We start from the raw sequence: 20,237 nt of genomic DNA on the forward strand, positions 1-20,237 counted from the left end.
TTGTAAACGGGCAAACGGACGAGACTCATTACTACGCAATGAGCTGACGAGATTTTAGCCGAATTCCTTCTCTAAGACCCTCTAATTTGCGATTTACCGCTTCTGTTAAGCTTTCGTTTCCTCGAGAAATCCGCTTAGGAAGTTCGAAATTCGATTCCGGTTCCATTTTATCGTATCCCAGGCATAATAATAGCTTTACATTCGTTATTTCCTTCTTCTTATTTTTTTTTCTATTTTCTGGGAACATTTATCGATTTTTGTTGTCGTGAGCCGGTTCTGTGCGGAAGGGTATGACGCAGATTACTCCGGAGACGGTTAACTCATTAAAAACAATTATTTCGACTGTTTTATCCATAATTTACGTAAACGGTCGCGACACGAGGTCTTCCCAGGGAGGTCACCCATCCTAGCTCTGCCATCGCGCCAGAACGCTTAACTTCATGGTTATGATTGGGCGAGAGCAGTGCCGCGTGTTGTCCATCGCCGCCCGCTCCACACGTACTCGAGGGATATAAGAATAAACATCCCACTCAATGTCGGGTGCGATCATACCAGCACTAATGCACCGGATCCCATCAGAACTCCGAAGTTAAGCGTGCTTGGGCGAGAGCAGTACTAGGATGGGTGACCCCCTGGGAAGTCCTCGTGTTGCACCCCTTTTCGTGTTTTTCTATTTTTGATTACTTGTTGACAGACGATTTTCGGCTCAAATCATCTGAATCTCGATCGGGACCAGATAAGACATGTGAAATGAAAGTAGCTCGGGCACTGCCGGATTTGGACAAAATTGTAGGCTAATTTGATTGTAAACGGGCAAACGGACGAGACTCATTACTACGCAATGAGCTGACGAGATTTTAGCCGAATTCCTTCTCTAAGACCCTCTAATTTGCGATTTACCGCTTCTGTTAAGCTTTCGTTTCCTCGAGAAATCCGCTTAGGAAGTTCGAAATTCGATTCCGGTTCCATTTTATCGTATCCCAGGCATAATAATAGCTTTACATTCGTTATTTCCTTCTTCTTATTTTTTTTTCTATTTTCTGGGAACATTTATCGATTTTTGTTGTCGTGAGCCGGTTCTGTGCGGAAGGGTATGACGCAGATTACTCCGGAGACGGTTAACTCATTAAAAACAATTATTTCGACTGTTTTATCCATAATTTACGTAAACGGTCGCGACACGAGGTCTTCCCAGGGAGGTCACCCATCCTAGCTCTGCCATCGCGCCAGAACGCTTAACTTCATGGTTATGATTGGGCGAGAGCAGTGCCGCGTGTTGTCCATCGCCGCCCGCTCCACACGTACTCGAGGGATATAAGAATAAACATCCCACTCAATGTCGGGTGCGATCATACCAGCACTAATGCACCGGATCCCATCAGAACTCCGAAGTTAAGCGTGCTTGGGCGAGAGCAGTACTAGGATGGGTGACCCCCTGGGAAGTCCTCGTGTTGCACCCTTTTTCGTGTTTTTCTATTTTTGATTACTTGTTGACAGACGATTTTCGGCTCAAATCATCTGAATCTCGATCGGGACCAGATAAGACATGTGAAATGAAAGTAGCTCGGGCACTGCCGGATTTGGACAAAATTGTAGGCTAATTTGATTGTAAACGGGCAAACGGACGAGACTCATTACTACGCAATGAGCTGACGAGATTTTAGCCGAATTCCTTCTCTAAGACCCTCTAATTTGCGATTTACCGCTTCTGTTAAGCTTTCGTTTCCTCGAGAAATCCGCTTAGGAAGTTCGAAATTCGATTCCGGTTCCATTTTATCGTATCCCAGGCATAATAATAGCTTTACATTCGTTATTTCCTTCTTCTTATTTTTTTTTCTATTTTCTGGGAACATTTATCGATTTTTGTTGTCGTGAGCCGGTTCTGTGCGGAAGGGTATGACGCAGATTACTCCGGAGACGGTTAACTCATTAAAAACAATTATTTCGACTGTTTTATCCATAATTTACGTAAACGGTCGCGACACGAGGTCTTCCCAGGGAGGTCACCCATCCTAGCTCTGCCATCGCGCCAGAACGCTTAACTTCATGGTTATGATTGGGCGAGAGCAGTGCCGCGTGTTGTCCATCGCCGCCCGCTCCACACGTACTCGAGGGATATAAGAATAAACATCCCACTCAATGTCGGGTGCGATCATACCAGCACTAATGCACCGGATCCCATCAGAACTCCGAAGTTAAGCGTGCTTGGGCGAGAGCAGTACTAGGATGGGTGACCCCCTGGGAAGTCCTCGTGTTGCACCCCTTTTCGTGTTTTTCTATTTTTGATTACTTGTTGACAGACGATTTTCGGCTCAAATCATCTGAATCTCGATCGGGACCAGATAAGACATGTGAAATGAAAGTAGCTCGGGCACTGCCGGATTTGGACAAAATTGTAGGCTAATTTGATTGTAAACGGGCAAACGGACGAGACTCATTACTACGCAATGAGCTGACGAGATTTTAGCCGAATTCCTTCTCTAAGACCCTCTAATTTGCGATTTACCGCTTCTGTTAAGCTTTCGTTTCCTCGAGAAATCCGCTTAGGAAGTTCGAAATTCGATTCCGGTTCCATTTTATCGTATCCCAGGCATAATAATAGCTTTACATTCGTTATTTCCTTCTTCTTATTTTTTTTCTATTTTCTGGGAACATTTATCGATTTTTGTTGTCGTGAGCCGGTTCTGTGCGGAAGGGTATGACGCAGATTACTCCGGAGACGGTTAACTCATTAAAAACAATTATTTCGACTGTTTTATCCATAATTTACGTAAACGGTCGCGACACGAGGTCTTCCCAGGGAGGTCACCCATCCTAGCTCTGCCATCGCGCCAGAACGCTTAACTTCATGGTTATGATTGGGCGAGAGCAGTGCCGCGTGTTGTCCATCGCCGCCCGCTCCACACGTACTCGAGGGATATAAGAATAAACATCCCACTCAATGTCGGGTGCGATCATACCAGCACTAATGCACCGGATCCCATCAGAACTCCGAAGTTAAGCGTGCTTGGGCGAGAGCAGTACTAGGATGGGTGACCCCCTGGGAAGTCCTCGTGTTGCACCCCTTTTCGTGTTTTTCTATTTTTGATTACTTGTTGACAGACGATTTTCGGCTCAAATCATCTGAATCTCGATCGGGACCAGATAAGACATGTGAAATGAAAGTAGCTCGGGCACTGCCGGATTTGGACAAAATTGTAGGCTAATTTGATTGTAAACGGGCAAACGGACGAGACTCATTACTACGCAATGAGCTGACGAGATTTTAGCCGAATTCCTTCTCTAAGACCCTCTAATTTGCGATTTACCGCTTCTGTTAAGCTTTCGTTTCCTCGAGAAATCCGCTTAGGAAGTTCGAAATTCGATTCCGGTTCCATTTTATCGTATCCCAGGCATAATAATAGCTTTACATTCGTTATTTCCTTCTTCTTATTTTTTTTTCTATTTTCTGGGAACATTTATCGATTTTTGTTGTCGTGAGCCGGTTCTGTGCGGAAGGGTATGACGCAGATTACTCCGGAGACGGTTAACTCATTAAAAACAATTATTTCGACTGTTTTATCCATAATTTACGTAAACGGTCGCGACACGAGGTCTTCCCAGGGAGGTCACCCATCCTAGCTCTGCCATCGCGCCAGAACGCTTAACTTCATGGTTATGATTGGGCGAGAGCAGTGCCGCGTGTTGTCCATCGCCGCCCGCTCCACACGTACTCGAGGGATATAAGAATAAACATCCCACTCAATGTCGGGTGCGATCATACCAGCACTAATGCACCGGATCCCATCAGAACTCCGAAGTTAAGCGTGCTTGGGCGAGAGCAGTACTAGGATGGGTGACCCCCTGGGAAGTCCTCGTGTTGCACCCCTTTTCGTGTTTTTCTATTTTTGATTACTTGTTGACAGACGATTTTCGGCTCAAATCATCTGAATCTCGATCGGGACCAGATAAGACATGTGAAATGAAAGTAGCTCGGGCACTGCCGGATTTGGACAAAATTGTAGGCTAATTTGATTGTAAACGGGCAAACGGACGAGACTCATTACTACGCAATGAGCTGACGAGATTTTAGCCGAATTCCTTCTCTAAGACCCTCTAATTTGCGATTTACCGCTTCTGTTAAGCTTTCGTTTCCTCGAGAAATCCGCTTAGGAAGTTCGAAATTCGATTCCGGTTCCATTTTATCGTATCCCAGGCATAATAATAGCTTTACATTCGTTATTTCCTTCTTCTTATTTTTTTTTCTATTTTCTGGGAACATTTATCGATTTTTGTTGTCGTGAGCCGGTTCTGTGCGGAAGGGTATGACGCAGATTACTCCGGAGACGGTTAACTCATTAAAAACAATTATTTCGACTGTTTTATCCATAATTTACGTAAACGGTCGCGACACGAGGTCTTCCCAGGGAGGTCACCCATCCTAGCTCTGCCATCGCGCCAGAACGCTTAACTTCATGGTTATGATTGGGCGAGAGCAGTGCCGCGTGTTGTCCATCGCCGCCCGCTCCACACGTACTCGAGGGATATAAGAATAAACATCCCACTCAATGTCGGGTGCGATCATACCAGCACTAATGCACCGGATCCCATCAGAACTCCGAAGTTAAGCGTGCTTGGGCGAGAGCAGTACTAGGATGGGTGACCCCCTGGGAAGTCCTCGTGTTGCACCCCTTTTCGTGTTTTTCTATTTTTGATTACTTGTTGACAGACGATTTTCGGCTCAAATCATCTGAATCTCGATCGGGACCAGATAAGACATGTGAAATGAAAGTAGCTCGGGCACTGCCGGATTTGGACAAAATTGTAGGCTAATTTGATTGTAAACGGGCAAACGGACGAGACTCATTACTACGCAATGAGCTGACGAGATTTTAGCCGAATTCCTTCTCTAAGACCCTCTAATTTGCGATTTACCGCTTCTGTTAAGCTTTCGTTTCCTCGAGAAATCCGCTTAGGAAGTTCGAAATTCGATTCCGGTTCCATTTTATCGTATCCCAGGCATAATAATAGCTTTACATTCGTTATTTCCTTCTTCTTATTTTTTTTTCTATTTTCTGGGAACATTTATCGATTTTTGTTGTCGTGAGCCGGTTCTGTGCGGAAGGGTATGACGCAGATTACTCCGGAGACGGTTAACTCATTAAAAACAATTATTTCGACTGTTTTATCCATAATTTACGTAAACGGTCGCGACACGAGGTCTTCCCAGGGAGGTCACCCATCCTAGCTCTGCCATCGCGCCAGAACGCTTAACTTCATGGTTATGATTGGGCGAGAGCAGTGCCGCGTGTTGTCCATCGCCGCCCGCTCCACACGTACTCGAGGGATATAAGAATAAACATCCCACTCAATGTCGGGTGCGATCATACCAGCACTAATGCACCGGATCCCATCAGAACTCCGAAGTTAAGCGTGCTTGGGCGAGAGCAGTACTAGGATGGGTGACCCCCTGGGAAGTCCTCGTGTTGCACCCTTTTCGTGTTTTTCTATTTTTGATTACTTGTTGACAGACGATTTTCGGCTCAAATCATCTGAATCTCGATCGGGACCAGATAAGACATGTGAAATGAAAGTAGCTCGGGCACTGCCGGATTTGGACAAAATTGTAGGCTAATTTGATTGTAAACGGGCAAACGGACGAGACTCATTACTACGCAATGAGCTGACGAGATTTTAGCCGAATTCCTTCTCTAAGACCCTCTAATTTGCGATTTACCGCTTCTGTTAAGCTTTCGTTTCCTCGAGAAATCCGCTTAGGAAGTTCGAAATTCGATTCCGGTTCCATTTTATCGTATCCCAGGCATAATAATAGCTTTACATTCGTTATTTCCTTCTTCTTATTTTTTTTCTATTTTCTGGGAACATTTATCGATTTTTGTTGTCGTGAGCCGGTTCTGTGCGGAAGGGTATGACGCAGATTACTCCGGAGACGGTTAACTCATTAAAAACAATTATTTCGACTGTTTTATCCATAATTTACGTAAACGGTCGCGACACGAGGTCTTCCCAGGGAGGTCACCCATCCTAGCTCTGCCATCGCGCCAGAACGCTTAACTTCATGGTTATGATTGGGCGAGAGCAGTGCCGCGTGTTGTCCATCGCCGCCCGCTCCACACGTACTCGAGGGATATAAGAATAAACATCCCACTCAATGTCGGGTGCGATCATACCAGCACTAATGCACCGGATCCCATCAGAACTCCGAAGTTAAGCGTGCTTGGGCGAGAGCAGTACTAGGATGGGTGACCCCCTGGGAAGTCCTCGTGTTGCACCCTTTTCGTGTTTTTCTATTTTTGATTACTTGTTGACAGACGATTTTCGGCTCAAATCATCTGAATCTCGATCGGGACCAGATAAGACATGTGAAATGAAAGTAGCTCGGGCACTGCCGGATTTGGACAAAATTGTAGGCTAATTTGATTGTAAACGGGCAAACGGACGAGACTCATTACTACGCAATGAGCTGACGAGATTTTAGCCGAATTCCTTCTCTAAGACCCTCTAATTTGCGATTTACCGCTTCTGTTAAGCTTTCGTTTCCTCGAGAAATCCGCTTAGGAAGTTCGAAATTCGATTCCGGTTCCATTTTATCGTATCCCAGGCATAATAATAGCTTTACATTCGTTATTTCCTTCTTCTTATTTTTTTTTCTATTTTCTGGGAACATTTATCGATTTTTGTTGTCGTGAGCCGGTTCTGTGCGGAAGGGTATGACGCAGATTACTCCGGAGACGGTTAACTCATTAAAAACAATTATTTCGACTGTTTTATCCATAATTTACGTAAACGGTCGCGACACGAGGTCTTCCCAGGGAGGTCACCCATCCTAGCTCTGCCATCGCGCCAGAACGCTTAACTTCATGGTTATGATTGGGCGAGAGCAGTGCCGCGTGTTGTCCATCGCCGCCCGCTCCACACGTACTCGAGGGATATAAGAATAAACATCCCACTCAATGTCGGGTGCGATCATACCAGCACTAATGCACCGGATCCCATCAGAACTCCGAAGTTAAGCGTGCTTGGGCGAGAGCAGTACTAGGATGGGTGACCCCCTGGGAAGTCCTCGTGTTGCACCCCTTTTTCGTGTTTTTCTATTTTTGATTACTTGTTGACAGACGATTTTCGGCTCAAATCATCTGAATCTCGATCGGGACCAGATAAGACATGTGAAATGAAAGTAGCTCGGGCACTGCCGGATTTGGACAAAATTGTAGGCTAATTTGATTGTAAACGGGCAAACGGACGAGACTCATTACTACGCAATGAGCTGACGAGATTTTAGCCGAATTCCTTCTCTAAGACCCTCTAATTTGCGATTTACCGCTTCTGTTAAGCTTTCGTTTCCTCGAGAAATCCGCTTAGGAAGTTCGAAATTCGATTCCGGTTCCATTTTATCGTATCCCAGGCATAATAATAGCTTTACATTCGTTATTTCCTTCTTCTTATTTTTTTTTCTATTTTCTGGGAACATTTATCGATTTTTGTTGTCGTGAGCCGGTTCTGTGCGGAAGGGTATGACGCAGATTACTCCGGAGACGGTTAACTCATTAAAAACAATTATTTCGACTGTTTTATCCATAATTTACGTAAACGGTCGCGACACGAGGTCTTCCCAGGGAGGTCACCCATCCTAGCTCTGCCATCGCGCCAGAACGCTTAACTTCATGGTTATGATTGGGCGAGAGCAGTGCCGCGTGTTGTCCATCGCCGCCCGCTCCACACGTACTCGAGGGATATAAGAATAAACATCCCACTCAATGTCGGGTGCGATCATACCAGCACTAATGCACCGGATCCCATCAGAACTCCGAAGTTAAGCGTGCTTGGGCGAGAGCAGTACTAGGATGGGTGACCCCCTGGGAAGTCCTCGTGTTGCACCCTTTTTCGTGTTTTTCTATTTTTGATTACTTGTTGACAGACGATTTTCGGCTCAAATCATCTGAATCTCGATCGGGACCAGATAAGACATGTGAAATGAAAGTAGCTCGGGCACTGCCGGATTTGGACAAAATTGTAGGCTAATTTGATTGTAAACGGGCAAACGGACGAGACTCATTACTACGCAATGAGCTGACGAGATTTTAGCCGAATTCCTTCTCTAAGACCCTCTAATTTGCGATTTACCGCTTCTGTTAAGCTTTCGTTTCCTCGAGAAATCCGCTTAGGAAGTTCGAAATTCGATTCCGGTTCCATTTTATCGTATCCCAGGCATAATAATAGCTTTACATTCGTTATTTCCTTCTTCTTATTTTTTTTTCTATTTTCTGGGAACATTTATCGATTTTTGTTGTCGTGAGCCGGTTCTGTGCGGAAGGGTATGACGCAGATTACTCCGGAGACGGTTAACTCATTAAAAACAATTATTTCGACTGTTTTATCCATAATTTACGTAAACGGTCGCGACACGAGGTCTTCCCAGGGAGGTCACCCATCCTAGCTCTGCCATCGCGCCAGAACGCTTAACTTCATGGTTATGATTGGGCGAGAGCAGTGCCGCGTGTTGTCCATCGCCGCCCGCTCCACACGTACTCGAGGGATATAAGAATAAACATCCCACTCAATGTCGGGTGCGATCATACCAGCACTAATGCACCGGATCCCATCAGAACTCCGAAGTTAAGCGTGCTTGGGCTGAGAGCAGTACTAGGATGGGTGACCCCCTGGGAAGTCCTCGTGTTGCACCCTTTTCGTGTTTTTCTATTTTTGATTACTTGTTGATAGACGATTTTCGGCTCAAATCATCTGAATCTCGATCGGGACCAGATAAGACATGTGAAATGAAAGTAGCTCGGGCACTGCCGGATTTGGACAAAATTGTAGGCTAATTTGATTGTAAACGGGCAAACGGACGAGACTCATTACTACGCAATGAGCTGACGAGATTTTAGCCGAATTCCTTCTCTAAGACCCTCTAATTTGCGATTTAACGCTTCTGTTAAGCTTTCGTTTCCTCGAGAAATCCGCTTAGGAAGTTCGAAATTCGATTCCGGTTCCATTTTATCGTATCCCAGGCATAATAATAGCTTTACATTCGTTATTTCCTTCTTCTTATTTTTTTTCTATTTTCTGGGAACATTTATCGATTTTTGTTGTCGTGAGCCGGTTCTGTGCGGAAGGGTATGACGCAGATTACTCCGGAGACGGTTAACTCATTAAAAACAATTATTTCGACTGTTTTATCCATAATTTACGTAAACGGTCGCGACACGAGGTCTTCCCAGGGAGGTCACCCATCCTAGCTCTGCCATCGCGCCAGAACGCTTAACTTCATGGTTATGATTGGGCGAGAGCAGTGCCGCGTGTTGTCCATCGCCGCCCGCTCCACACGTACTCGAGGGATATAAGAATAAACATCCCACTCAATGTCGGGTGCGATCATACCAGCACTAATGCACCGGATCCCATCAGAACTCCGAAGTTAAGCGTGCTTGGGCGAGAGCAGTACTAGGATGGGTGACCCCTGGGAAGTCCTCGTGTTGCACCCCTTTTCGTGTTTTTCTATTTTTGATTACTTGTTGACAGACGATTTTCGGCTCAAATCATCTGAATCTCGATCGGGACCAGATAAGACATGTGAAATGAAAGTAGCTCGGGCACTGCCGGATTTGGACAAAATTGTAGGCTAATTTGATTGTAAACGGGCAAACGGACGAGACTCATTACTACGCAATGAGCTGACGAGATTTTAGCCGAATTCCTTCTCTAAGACCCTCTAATTTGCGATTTACCGCTTCTGTTAAGCTTTCGTTTCCTCGAGAAATCCGCTTAGGAAGTTCGAAATTCGATTCCGGTTCCATTTTATCGTATCCCAGGCATAATAATAGCTTTACATTCGTTATTTCCTTCTTCTTATTTTTTTTCTATTTTCTGGGAACATTTATCGATTTTTGTTGTCGTGAGCCGGTTCTGTGCGGAAGGGTATGACGCAGATTACTCCGGAGACGGTTAACTCATTAAAAACAATTATTTCGACTGTTTTATCCATAATTTACGTAAACGGTCGCGACACGAGGTCTTCCCAGGGAGGTCACCCATCCTAGCCTCTGCCATCGCGCCAGAACGCTTAACTTCATGGTTATGATTGGGCGAGAGCAGTGCCGCGTGTTGTCCATCGCCGCCCGCTCCACACGTACTCGAGGGATATAAGAATAAACATCCCACTCAATGTCGGGTGCGATCATACCAGCACTAATGCACCGGATCCCATCAGAACTCCGAAGTTAAGCGTGCTTGGGCGAGAGCAGTACTAGGATGGGTGACCCCCTGGGAAGTCCTCGTGTTGCACCCCTTTTCGTGTTTTTCTATTTTTGATTACTTGTTGACAGACGATTTTCGGCTCAAATCATCTGAATCTCGATCGGGACCAGATAAGACATGTGAAATGAAAGTAGCTCGGGCACTGCCGGATTTGGACAAAATTGTAGGCTAATTTGATTGTAAACGGGCAAACGGACGAGACTCATTACTACGCAATGAGCTGACGAGATTTTAGCCGAATTCCTTCTCTAAGACCCTCTAATTTGCGATTTACCGCTTCTGTTAAGCTTTCGTTTCCTCGAGAAATCCGCTTAGGAAGTTCGAAATTCGATTCCGGTTCCATTTTATCGTATCCCAGGCATAATAATAGCTTTACATTCGTTATTTCCTTCTTCTTATTTTTTTTTCTATTTTCTGGGAACATTTATCGATTTTTGTTGTCGTGAGCCGGTTCTGTGCGGAAGGGTATGACGCAGATTACTCCGGAGACGGTTAACTCATTAAAAACAATTATTTCGACTGTTTTATCCATAATTTACGTAAACGGTCGCGACACGAGGTCTTCCCAGGGAGGTCACCCATCCTAGCTCTGCCATCGCGCCAGAACGCTTAACTTCATGGTTATGATTGGGCGAGAGCAGTGCCGCGTGTTGTCCATCGCCGCCCGCTCCACACGTACTCGAGGGATATAAGAATAAACATCCCACTCAATGTCGGGTGCGATCATACCAGCACTAATGCACCGGATCCCATCAGAACTCCGAAGTTAAGCGTGCTTGGGCGAGAGCAGTACTAGGATGGGTGACCCCCTGGGAAGTCCTCGTGTTGCACCCCTTTTTCGTGTTTTTCTATTTTTGATTACTTGTTGACAGACGATTTTCGGCTCAAATCATCTGAATCTCGATCGGGACCAGATAAGACATGTGAAATGAAAGTAGCTCGGGCACTGCCGGATTTGGACAAAATTGTAGGCTAATTTGATTGTAAACGGGCAAACGGACGAGACTCATTACTACGCAATGAGCTGACGAGATTTTAGCCGAATTCCTTCTCTAAGACCCTCTAATTTGCGATTTACGCTTCTGTTAAGCTTTCGTTTCCTCGAGAAATCCGCTTAGGAAGTTCGAAATTCGATTCCGGTTCCATTTTATCGTATCCCAGGCATAATAATAGCTTTACATTCGTTATTTCCTTCTTCTTATTTTTTTTTCTATTTTCTGGGAACATTTATCGATTTTTGTTGTCGTGAGCCGGTTCTGTGCGGAAGGGTATGACGCAGATTACTCCGGAGACGGTTAACTCATTAAAAACAATTATTTCGACTGTTTTATCCATAATTTACGTAAACGGTCGCGACACGAGGTCTTCCCAGGGAGGTCACCCATCCTAGCCTCTGCCATCGCGCCAGAACGCTTAACTTCATGGTTATGATTGGGCGAGAGCAGTGCCGCGTGTTGTCCATCGCCGCCCGCTCCACACGTACTCGAGGGATATAAGAATAAACATCCCACTCAATGTCGGGTGCGATCATACCAGCACTAATGCACCGGATCCCATCAGAACTCCGAAGTTAAGCGTGCTTGGGCGAGAGCAGTACTAGGATGGGTGACCCCCTGGAAGTCCTCGTGTTGCACCCTTTTCGTGTTTTTCTATTTTTGATTACTTGTTGACTAGACGATTTTCGGCTCAAATCATCTGAATCTCGATCGGGACCAGATAAGACATGTGAAATGAAAGTAGCTCGGGCACTGCCGGATTTGGACAAAATTGTAGGCTAATTTGATTGTAAACGGGCAAACGGACGAGACTCATTACTACGCAATGAGCTGACGAGATTTTAGCCGAATTCCTTCTCTAAGACCCTCTAATTTGCGATTTACCGCTTCTGTTAAGCTTTCGTTTCCTCGAGAAATCCGCTTAGGAATTTCGAAATTCGATTCCGGTTCCATTTTATCGTATCCCAGGCATAATAATAGCTTTACATTCGTTATTTCCTTCTTCTTATTTTTTTTTCTATTTTCTGGGAACATTTATCGATTTTTGTTGTCGTGAGCCGGTTCTGTGCGGAAGGGTATGACGCAGATTACTCCGGAGACGGTTAACTCATTAAAAACAATTATTTCGACTGTTTTATCCATAATTTACGTAAACGGTCGCGACACGAGGTCTTCCCAGGGAGGTCACCCATCCTACCTCTGCCATCGCGCCAGAACGCTTAACTTCATGGTTATGATTGGGCGAGAGCAGTGCCGCGTGTTGTCCATCGCCGCCCGCTCCACACGTACTCGAGGGATATAAGAATAAACATCCCACTCAATGTCGGGTGCGATCATACCAGCACTAATGCACCGGATCCCATCAGAACTCCGAAGTTAAGCGTGCTTGGGCGAGAGCAGTACTAGGATGGGTGACCCCCTGGGAAGTCCTCGTGTTGCACCCCTTTTCGTGTTTTTCTATTTTTGATTACTTGTTGACAGACGATTTTCGGCTCAAATCATCTGAATCTCGATCGGGACCAGATAAGACATGTGAAATGAAAGTAGCTCGGGCACTGCCGGATTTGGACAAAATTGTAGGCTAATTTTATTGTAAACGGGCAAACGGACGAGACTCATTACTACGCAATGAGCTGACGAGATTTTAGCCGAATTCCTTCTCTAAGACCCTCTAATTTGCGATTTACCGCTTCTGTTAAGCTTTCGTTTCCTCGAGAAATCCGCTTAGGAAGTTCGAAATTCGATTCCGGTTCCATTTTATCGTATCCCAGGCATAATAATAGCTTTACATTCGTTATTTCCTTCTTCTTATTTTTTTTTCTATTTTCTGGGAACATTTATCGATTTTTGTTGTCGTGAGCCGGTTCTGTGCGGAAGGGTATGACGCAGATTACTCCGGAGACGGTTAACTCATTAAAAATAATTATTTCGACTGTTTTATCCATAATTTACGTAAACGGTCGCGACACGAGGTCTTCCCAGGGAGGTCACCCATCCTAGCTCTACCATCGCGCCAGAACGCTCAACTTCATGGTTATGATTGGACGAGAGCAGTGCCGCGTGTTGTCCATCGCCGCCCGCTCCACACGTACTCGAGGGATATAAGAATAAACATCCCACTCAATGTCGGGTGCGATCATACCAGCACTAATGCACCGGATCCCATCAGAACTCCGAAGTTAAGCGTGCTTGGGCGAGAGCAGTACTAGGATGGGTGACCCCCTGGGAAGTCCTCGTGTTGCACCCCTTTTCGTGTTTTTCTATTTTTGATTACTTGTTGACAGACGATTTTCGGCTCAAATCATCTGAATCTCGATCGGGACCAGATAAGACATGTGAAATGAAAGTAGCTCGGGCACTGCCGGATTTGGACAAAATTGTAGGCTAATTTGATTGTAAACGGGCAAACGGACGAGACTCATTACTACGCAATGAGCTGACGAGATTTTAGCCGAATTCCTTCTCTAAGACCCTCTAATTTGCGATTTACCGCTTCTGTTAAGCTTTCGTTTCCTCGAGAAATCCGCTTAGGAAGTTCGAAATTCGATTCCGGTTCCATTTTATCGTATCCCAGGCATAATAATAGCTTTACATTCGTTATTTCCTTCTTCTTATTTTTTTTCTATTTTCTGGGAACATTTATCGATTTTTGTTGTCGTGAGCCGGTTCTGTGCGGAAGGGTATGACGCAGATTACTCCGGAGACGGTTAACTCATTAAAAACAATTATTTCGACTGTTTTATCCATAATTTACGTAAACGGTCGCGACACGAGGTCTTCCCAGGGAGGTCACCCATCCTAGCCTCTGCCATCGCGCCAGAACGCTTAACTTCATGGTTATGATTGGGCGAGAGCAGTGCCGCGTGTTGTCCATCGCCGCCCGCTCCACACGTACTCGAGGGATATAAGAATAAACATCCCACTCAATGTCGGGTGCGATCATACCAGCACTAATGCACCGGATCCCATCAGAACTCCGAAGTTAAGCGTGCTTGGGCGAGAGCAGTACTAGGATGGGTGACCCCCTGGGAAGTCCTCGTGTTGCACCCCTTTTCGTGTTTTTCTATTTTTGATTACTTGTTGACAGACGATTTTCGGCTCAAATCATCTGAATCTCGATCGGGACCAGATAAGACATGTGAAATGAAAGTAGCTCGGGCACTGCCGGATTTGGACAAAATTGTAGGCTAATTTGATTGTAAACGGGCAAACGGACGAGACTCATTACTACGCAATGAGCTGACGAGATTTTAGCCGAATTCCTTCTCTAAGACCCTCTAATTTGCGATTTACCGCTTCTGTTAAGCTTTCGTTTCCTCGAGAAATCCGCTTAGGAAGTTCGAAATTCGATTCCGGTTCCATTTTATCGTATCCCAGGCATAATAATAGCTTTACATTCGTTATTTCCTTCTTCTTATTTTTTTTCTATTTTCTGGGAACATTTATCGATTTTTGTTGTCGTGAGCCGGTTCTGTGCGGAAGGGTATGACGCAGATTACTCCGGAGACGGTTAACTCATTAAAAACAATTATTTCGACTGTTTTATCCATAATTTACGTAAACGGTCGCGACACGAGGTCTTCCCAGGGAGGTCACCCATCCTAGCTCTGCCATCGCGCCAGAACGCTTAACTTCATGGTTATGATTGGGCGAGAGCAGTGCCGCGTGTTGTCCATCGCCGCCCGCTCCACACGTACTCGAGGGATATAAGAATAAACATCCCACTCAATGTCGGGTGCGATCATACCAGCACTAATGCACCGGATCCCATCAGAACTCCGAAGTTAAGCGTGCTTGGGCGAGAGCAGTACTAGGATGGGTGACCCCCTGGAAGTCCTCGTGTTGCACCCCTTTTCGTGTTTTTCTATTTTTGATTACTTGTTGACAGACGATTTTCGGCTCAAATCATCTGAATCTCGATCGGGACCAGATAAGACATGTGAAATGAAAGTAGCTCGGGCACTGCCGGATTTGGACAAAATTGTAGGCTAATTTGATTGTAAACGGGCAAACGGACGAGACTCATTACTACGCAATGAGCTGACGAGATTTTAGCCGAATTCCTTCTCTAAGACCCTCTAATTTGCGATTTACCGCTTCTGTTAAGCTTTCGTTTCCTCGAGAAATCCGCTTAGGAAGTTCGAAATTCGATTCCGGTTCCATTTTATCGTATCCCAGGCATAATAATAGCTTTACATTCGTTATTTCCTTCTTCTTATTTTTTTTTCTATTTTCTGGGAACATTTATCGATTTTTGTTGTCGTGAGCCGGTTCTGTGCGGAAGGGTATGACGCAGATTACTCCGGAGACGGTTAACTCATTAAAAACAATTATTTCGACTGTTTTATCCATAATTTACGTAAACGGTCGCGACACGAGGTCTTCCCAGGGAGGTCACCCATCCTAGCTCTGCCATCGCGCCAGAACGCTTAACTTCATGGTTATGATTGGGCGAGAGCAGTGCCGCGTGTTGTCCATCGCCGCCCGCTCCACACGTACTCGAGGGATATAAGAATAAACATCCCACTCAATGTCGGGTGCGATCATACCAGCACTAATGCACCGGATCCCATCAGAACTCCGAAGTTAAGCGTGCTTGGGCGAGAGCAGTACTAGGATGGGTGACCCCCTGGGAAGTCCTCGTGTTGCACCCCTTTTCGTGTTTTTCTATTTTTGATTACTTGTTGACAGACGATTTTCGGCTCAAATCATCTGAATCTCGATCGGGACCAGATAAGACATGTGAAATGAAAGTAGCTCGGGCACTGCCGGATTTGGACAAAATTGTAGGCTAATTTGATTGTAAACGGGCAAACGGACGAGACTCATTACTACGCAATGAGCTGACGAGATTTTAGCCGAATTCCTTCTCTAAGACCCTCTAATTTGCGATTTAACGCTTCTGTTAAGCTTTCGTTTCCTCGAGAAATCCGCTTAGGAAGTTCGAAATTCGATTCCGGTTCCATTTTATCGTATCCCAGGCATAATAATAGCTTTACATTCGTTATTTCCTTCTTCTTATTTTTTTTCTATTTTCTGGGAACATTTATCGATTTTTGTTGTCGTGAGCCGGTTCTGTGCGGAAGGGTATGACGCAGATTACTCCGGAGACGGTTAACTCATTAAAAACAATTATTTCGACTGTTTTATCCATAATTTACGTAAACGGTCGCGACACGAGGTCTTCCCAGGGAGGTCACCCATCCTAGCTCTGCCATCGCGCCAGAACGCTTAACTTCATGGTTATGATTGGGCGAGAGCAGTGCCGCGTGTTGTCCATCGCCGCCCGCTCCACACGTACTCGAGGGATATAAGAATAAACATCCCACTCAATGTCGGGTGCGATCATACCAGCACTAATGCACCGGATCCCATCAGAACTCCGAAGTTAAGCGTGCTTGGGCGAGAGCAGTACTAGGATGGGTGACCCCCTGGGAAGTCCTCGTGTTGCACCCCTTTTCGTGTTTTTCTATTTTTGATTACTTGTTGACAGACGATTTTCGGCTCAAATCATCTGAATCTCGATCGGGACCAGATAAGACATGTGAAATGAAAGTAGCTCGGGCACTGCCGGATTTGGACAAAATTGTAGGCTAATTTGATTGTAAACGGGCAAACGGACGAGACTCATTACTACGCAATGAGCTGACGAGATTTTAGCCGAATTCCTTCTCTAAGACCCTCTAATTTGCGATTTACCGCTTCTGTTAAGCTTTCGTTTCCTCGAGAAATCCGCTTAGGAAGTTCGAAATTCGATTCCGGTTCCATTTTATCGTATCCCAGGCATAATAATAGCTTTACATTCGTTATTTCCTTCTTCTTATTTTTTTTTCTATTTTCTGGGAACATTTATCGATTTTTGTTGTCGTGAGCCGGTTCTGTGCGGAAGGGTATGACGCAGATTACTCCGGAGACGGTTAACTCATTAAAAACAATTATTTCGACTGTTTTATCCATAATTTACGTAAACGGTCGCGACACGAGGTCTTCCCAGGGAGGTCACCCATCCTACCTCTGCCATCGCGCCAGAACGCTTAACTTCATGGTTATGATTGGGCGAGAGCAGTGCCGCGTGTTGTCCATCGCCGCCCGCTCCACACGTACTCGAGGGATATAAGAATAAACATCCCACTCAATGTCGGGTGCGATCATACCAGCACTAATGCACCGGATCCCATCAGAACTCCGAAGTTAAGCATGCTTGGGCTAGAGCAGTACTAGGATGGGTGACCCCCTGGGAAGTCCTCGTGTTGCACCCCTTTTCGTGTTTTTCTATTTTTGATTACTTGTTGACAGACGATTTTCGGCTCAAATCATCTGAATCTCGATCGGGACCAGATAAGACATGTGAAATGAAAGTAGCTCGGGCACTGCCGGATTTGGACAAAATTGTAGGCTAATTTGATTGTAAACGGGCAAACGGACGAGACTCATTACTACGCAATGAGCTGACGAGATTTTAGCCGAATTCCTTCTCTAAGACCCTCTAATTTGCGATTTAACGCTTCTGTTAAGCTTTCGTTTCCTCGAGAAATCCGCTTAGGAAGTTCGAAATTCGATTCCGGTTCCATTTTATCGTATCCCAGGCATAATAATAGCTTTACATTCGTTATTTCCTTCTTCTTATTTTTTTTCTATTTTCTGGGAACATTTATCGATTTTTGTTGTCGTGAGCCGGTTCTGTGCGGAAGGGTATGACGCAGATTACTCCGGAGACGGTTAACTCATTAAAAACAATTATTTCGACTGTTTTATCATAATTCACGTAAACGGTCGCGACACGAGGTCTTCCCAGGGAGGTCACCCATCCTAGCTCTTGCCATCGCGCCAGAACGCTTAACTTCATGGTTATGATTGGGCGAGAGCAGTGCCGCGTGTTGTCCATCGCCGCCCGCTCCACACGTACTCGAGGGATATAAGAATAAACATCCCACTCAATGTTGGGTGCGATCATACCAGCACTAATGCACCGGATCTCCATCAGAACTCCGAAGTTAAGCATGCTTGGGCGAGAGCAGTACTAGGATGGGTGACCCCCTGGGAAGTTCTCGTGTTGCACCCTTTTCGTGTTTTTCTATTTTTGATTACTTGTTGACAGACGATTTTCGGCTCAAATCATCTGAATCTCGATCGGGACCAGATAAGACATGTGAAATGAAAGTAGCTCGGGCACTGCCGGATTTGGACAAAATTGTAGGCTAATTTGATTGTAAACGGGCAAACGGACGAGACTCATTACTACGCAATGAGCTGACGAGATTTAGCCGAATTCCTTTCTAAGACCCTCTAATTTGCGATTTACCGTTCTGTTAAGCTTTCGTTTCCTCGAGAAATCCGCTTAGGAAGTTCGAAATTCGATTCCGGTTCCATTTTATCGTATCTCAGGCATAATAATAGCTTTACATTCGTTATTTCCTTCTTCTTATTTTTTTTTCTATTTTCTGGGAACATTTATCGATTTTTGTTGTCGTGAGCCGGTTCTGTGCGGAAGGGTATGACGCAGATTACTCCGGAGACGGTTAACTCATTAAAACAATTATTTCGACTGTTTTATCCATAATTTACGTAAACGGTCGCGACACGAGGTCTTCCCAGGGAGGTCACCCATCTAGCTCTGCCATCGCGCCAGAACGCTTAACTTCATGGTTATGATTGGGCGAGAGCAGTGCCGCGTGTTGTCCATCGCCGCCCGCTCCACACGTACTCGAGGGATATAAGAATAAACATCCCATCAATGTCGGGTGCGATCATACCAGCACTAATGCACCGGATCCCATCAGAACTCCGAAGTTAAGCGTGCTTGGGCGAGAGCAGTACTAGGATGGGTGACCCCCCTGGGAAGTCCTCGTGTTGCACCCCTTTTCGTGTTTTTCTATTTTTGATTACTTGTTGACAGACGATTTTCGGCTCAAATCATCTGAATCTCGATCGGGACCAGATAAGACATGTGAAATGAAAGTAGCTCGGGCACTGCCGGATTTGGACAAAATTGTAGGCTAATTTGATTGTAAACGGGCAAACGGACGAGGACTCATTACTACGCAATGAGCTGACGAGATTTTAGCCGAATTCCTTCTCTAAGACCCTCTAATTTGCGATTTAACGCTTCTGTTAAGCTTTCGTTTTCTCGAGAAATCCGCTTAGGAAGTCGAAATTCGATTCCGGTTCCATTTTATCGTATCCCAGGCATAATAATAGCTTTACATTCGTTATTTCCTTCTTCTTATTTTTTTTCTATTTTCTGGGAACATTTATCGATTTTTGTTGTCGTGAGCCGGTCTGTGCGGAAGGGTATGACGCAGATTACTCCGGAGACGGTTAACTCATTAAAAACAATTATTTCGACTGTTTTATTCATAATTTACGGAAACGGTCGCGACACGAGGTTTTCCCAGGGAGGTCACCCATCCTAGCTCTGCCATCGGCCAGAACGCTTAACTTCATGGTATAATTGGGCGAGAGACAGTGCCAGCGTGTGTCCATCGCCGCCCGCTCTACACGACTCGAGGGAATAAGATAACATCCCACCTCAATGTCGAGTGCGATCATACCAGCACTATGCACCGATCCCACAAACTTCGAAGTTAAGCGTGCTTGGGCGAGAGCAGTACTAGGATGGTGACCCCCGGTCCCCTGGGAAGTCCTCGTGTTGTAAACCCCTTTTCGTGTTTTGTTTCTATTTTGAATTACTTAGTTTACAAACGATTTTCGCTCAAAATCTCTGAAATCGCAATCGGGACCAGATAAGCATGTGAAATGAAAGTAGCTCGGCACTGCCGGATTTGGAACAAATTGTAGGCTAATTTGATTGTAAACGTGGGCAAACGACGAGAACCTCATTAGAAGTTCGTTTGATTCCGGTTCCATTTTATCGTATTCCAGGCATAATAATAGCTTTACATTCGTTAATTCCTTCTTCTTATTTTTTTCTATTTTCTGGGAACATTTATCGATTTTTTGTTGTCGTGAGCCGGTTTCTGTGCG

The 20,237-nt window shown here is 45.3% G+C and overlaps 24 non-coding genes across 24 annotated transcripts; all 24 read left to right on the forward strand.

Moving 5' to 3' along the window:
• Positions 1 to 538: 538 nt before the first annotated feature.
• Positions 539 to 657, forward strand: LOC142534901 (5S ribosomal RNA). Its single transcript, XR_012817257.1, has one exon. It is a non-coding gene; the product is annotated as a 5S ribosomal RNA (ribosomal RNA).
• A 684-nt stretch (positions 658 to 1,341) lies between these two features.
• On the forward strand, positions 1,342 to 1,460 carry LOC142534926 (5S ribosomal RNA). The gene has a single exon (XR_012817281.1). It is a non-coding gene; the product is annotated as a 5S ribosomal RNA (ribosomal RNA).
• Positions 1,461 to 2,144: 684 nt separating this feature from the next.
• Positions 2,145 to 2,263, forward strand: LOC142534902 (5S ribosomal RNA). The gene has a single exon (XR_012817258.1). It is a non-coding gene; the product is annotated as a 5S ribosomal RNA (ribosomal RNA).
• Positions 2,264 to 2,946: 683 nt separating this feature from the next.
• On the forward strand, positions 2,947 to 3,065 carry LOC142534903 (5S ribosomal RNA). Its single transcript, XR_012817259.1, has one exon. It is a non-coding gene; the product is annotated as a 5S ribosomal RNA (ribosomal RNA).
• Positions 3,066 to 3,749: 684 nt separating this feature from the next.
• Positions 3,750 to 3,868, forward strand: LOC142534904 (5S ribosomal RNA). The gene has a single exon (XR_012817260.1). It is a non-coding gene; the product is annotated as a 5S ribosomal RNA (ribosomal RNA).
• A 684-nt stretch (positions 3,869 to 4,552) lies between these two features.
• Positions 4,553 to 4,671, forward strand: LOC142534905 (5S ribosomal RNA). The gene has a single exon (XR_012817261.1). It is a non-coding gene; the product is annotated as a 5S ribosomal RNA (ribosomal RNA).
• Positions 4,672 to 5,355: 684 nt separating this feature from the next.
• On the forward strand, positions 5,356 to 5,474 carry LOC142534927 (5S ribosomal RNA). Its single transcript, XR_012817282.1, has one exon. It is a non-coding gene; the product is annotated as a 5S ribosomal RNA (ribosomal RNA).
• A 682-nt stretch (positions 5,475 to 6,156) lies between these two features.
• Positions 6,157 to 6,275, forward strand: LOC142534928 (5S ribosomal RNA). The gene has a single exon (XR_012817283.1). It is a non-coding gene; the product is annotated as a 5S ribosomal RNA (ribosomal RNA).
• Positions 6,276 to 6,958: 683 nt separating this feature from the next.
• Positions 6,959 to 7,077, forward strand: LOC142534906 (5S ribosomal RNA). The gene has a single exon (XR_012817262.1). It is a non-coding gene; the product is annotated as a 5S ribosomal RNA (ribosomal RNA).
• Positions 7,078 to 7,762: 685 nt separating this feature from the next.
• On the forward strand, positions 7,763 to 7,881 carry LOC142534929 (5S ribosomal RNA). The gene has a single exon (XR_012817284.1). It is a non-coding gene; the product is annotated as a 5S ribosomal RNA (ribosomal RNA).
• Positions 7,882 to 8,565: 684 nt separating this feature from the next.
• On the forward strand, positions 8,566 to 8,685 carry LOC142534879 (5S ribosomal RNA). The gene has a single exon (XR_012817237.1). It is a non-coding gene; the product is annotated as a 5S ribosomal RNA (ribosomal RNA).
• A 682-nt stretch (positions 8,686 to 9,367) lies between these two features.
• Positions 9,368 to 9,485, forward strand: LOC142534932 (5S ribosomal RNA). Its single transcript, XR_012817287.1, has one exon. It is a non-coding gene; the product is annotated as a 5S ribosomal RNA (ribosomal RNA).
• Positions 9,486 to 10,169: 684 nt separating this feature from the next.
• LOC142534907 (5S ribosomal RNA) lies at positions 10,170 to 10,288 on the forward strand. The gene has a single exon (XR_012817263.1). It is a non-coding gene; the product is annotated as a 5S ribosomal RNA (ribosomal RNA).
• Positions 10,289 to 10,972: 684 nt separating this feature from the next.
• LOC142534909 (5S ribosomal RNA) lies at positions 10,973 to 11,091 on the forward strand. The gene has a single exon (XR_012817265.1). It is a non-coding gene; the product is annotated as a 5S ribosomal RNA (ribosomal RNA).
• Positions 11,092 to 11,776: 685 nt separating this feature from the next.
• LOC142534871 (5S ribosomal RNA) lies at positions 11,777 to 11,894 on the forward strand. Its single transcript, XR_012817230.1, has one exon. It is a non-coding gene; the product is annotated as a 5S ribosomal RNA (ribosomal RNA).
• A 684-nt stretch (positions 11,895 to 12,578) lies between these two features.
• Positions 12,579 to 12,697, forward strand: LOC142534910 (5S ribosomal RNA). The gene has a single exon (XR_012817266.1). It is a non-coding gene; the product is annotated as a 5S ribosomal RNA (ribosomal RNA).
• Positions 12,698 to 13,381: 684 nt separating this feature from the next.
• On the forward strand, positions 13,382 to 13,500 carry LOC142534911 (5S ribosomal RNA). The gene has a single exon (XR_012817267.1). It is a non-coding gene; the product is annotated as a 5S ribosomal RNA (ribosomal RNA).
• Positions 13,501 to 14,184: 684 nt separating this feature from the next.
• LOC142534912 (5S ribosomal RNA) lies at positions 14,185 to 14,303 on the forward strand. The gene has a single exon (XR_012817268.1). It is a non-coding gene; the product is annotated as a 5S ribosomal RNA (ribosomal RNA).
• Positions 14,304 to 14,986: 683 nt separating this feature from the next.
• LOC142534870 (5S ribosomal RNA) lies at positions 14,987 to 15,104 on the forward strand. The gene has a single exon (XR_012817229.1). It is a non-coding gene; the product is annotated as a 5S ribosomal RNA (ribosomal RNA).
• Positions 15,105 to 15,788: 684 nt separating this feature from the next.
• On the forward strand, positions 15,789 to 15,907 carry LOC142534913 (5S ribosomal RNA). Its single transcript, XR_012817269.1, has one exon. It is a non-coding gene; the product is annotated as a 5S ribosomal RNA (ribosomal RNA).
• A 683-nt stretch (positions 15,908 to 16,590) lies between these two features.
• Positions 16,591 to 16,709, forward strand: LOC142534914 (5S ribosomal RNA). Its single transcript, XR_012817270.1, has one exon. It is a non-coding gene; the product is annotated as a 5S ribosomal RNA (ribosomal RNA).
• A 684-nt stretch (positions 16,710 to 17,393) lies between these two features.
• On the forward strand, positions 17,394 to 17,512 carry LOC142534875 (5S ribosomal RNA). Its single transcript, XR_012817233.1, has one exon. It is a non-coding gene; the product is annotated as a 5S ribosomal RNA (ribosomal RNA).
• A 683-nt stretch (positions 17,513 to 18,195) lies between these two features.
• LOC142534876 (5S ribosomal RNA) lies at positions 18,196 to 18,315 on the forward strand. Its single transcript, XR_012817234.1, has one exon. It is a non-coding gene; the product is annotated as a 5S ribosomal RNA (ribosomal RNA).
• Positions 18,316 to 18,992: 677 nt separating this feature from the next.
• Positions 18,993 to 19,112, forward strand: LOC142534933 (5S ribosomal RNA). Its single transcript, XR_012817288.1, has one exon. It is a non-coding gene; the product is annotated as a 5S ribosomal RNA (ribosomal RNA).
• Positions 19,113 to 20,237: the final 1,125 nt, after the last annotated feature.

Source organism: Primulina tabacum, unplaced genomic scaffold (genome assembly GCF_025594145.1).
Source record: "Primulina tabacum isolate GXHZ01 unplaced genomic scaffold, ASM2559414v2 Contig733, whole genome shotgun sequence".
NCBI classification, from domain to species: domain Eukaryota; kingdom Viridiplantae; phylum Streptophyta; class Magnoliopsida; order Lamiales; family Gesneriaceae; genus Primulina; species Primulina tabacum.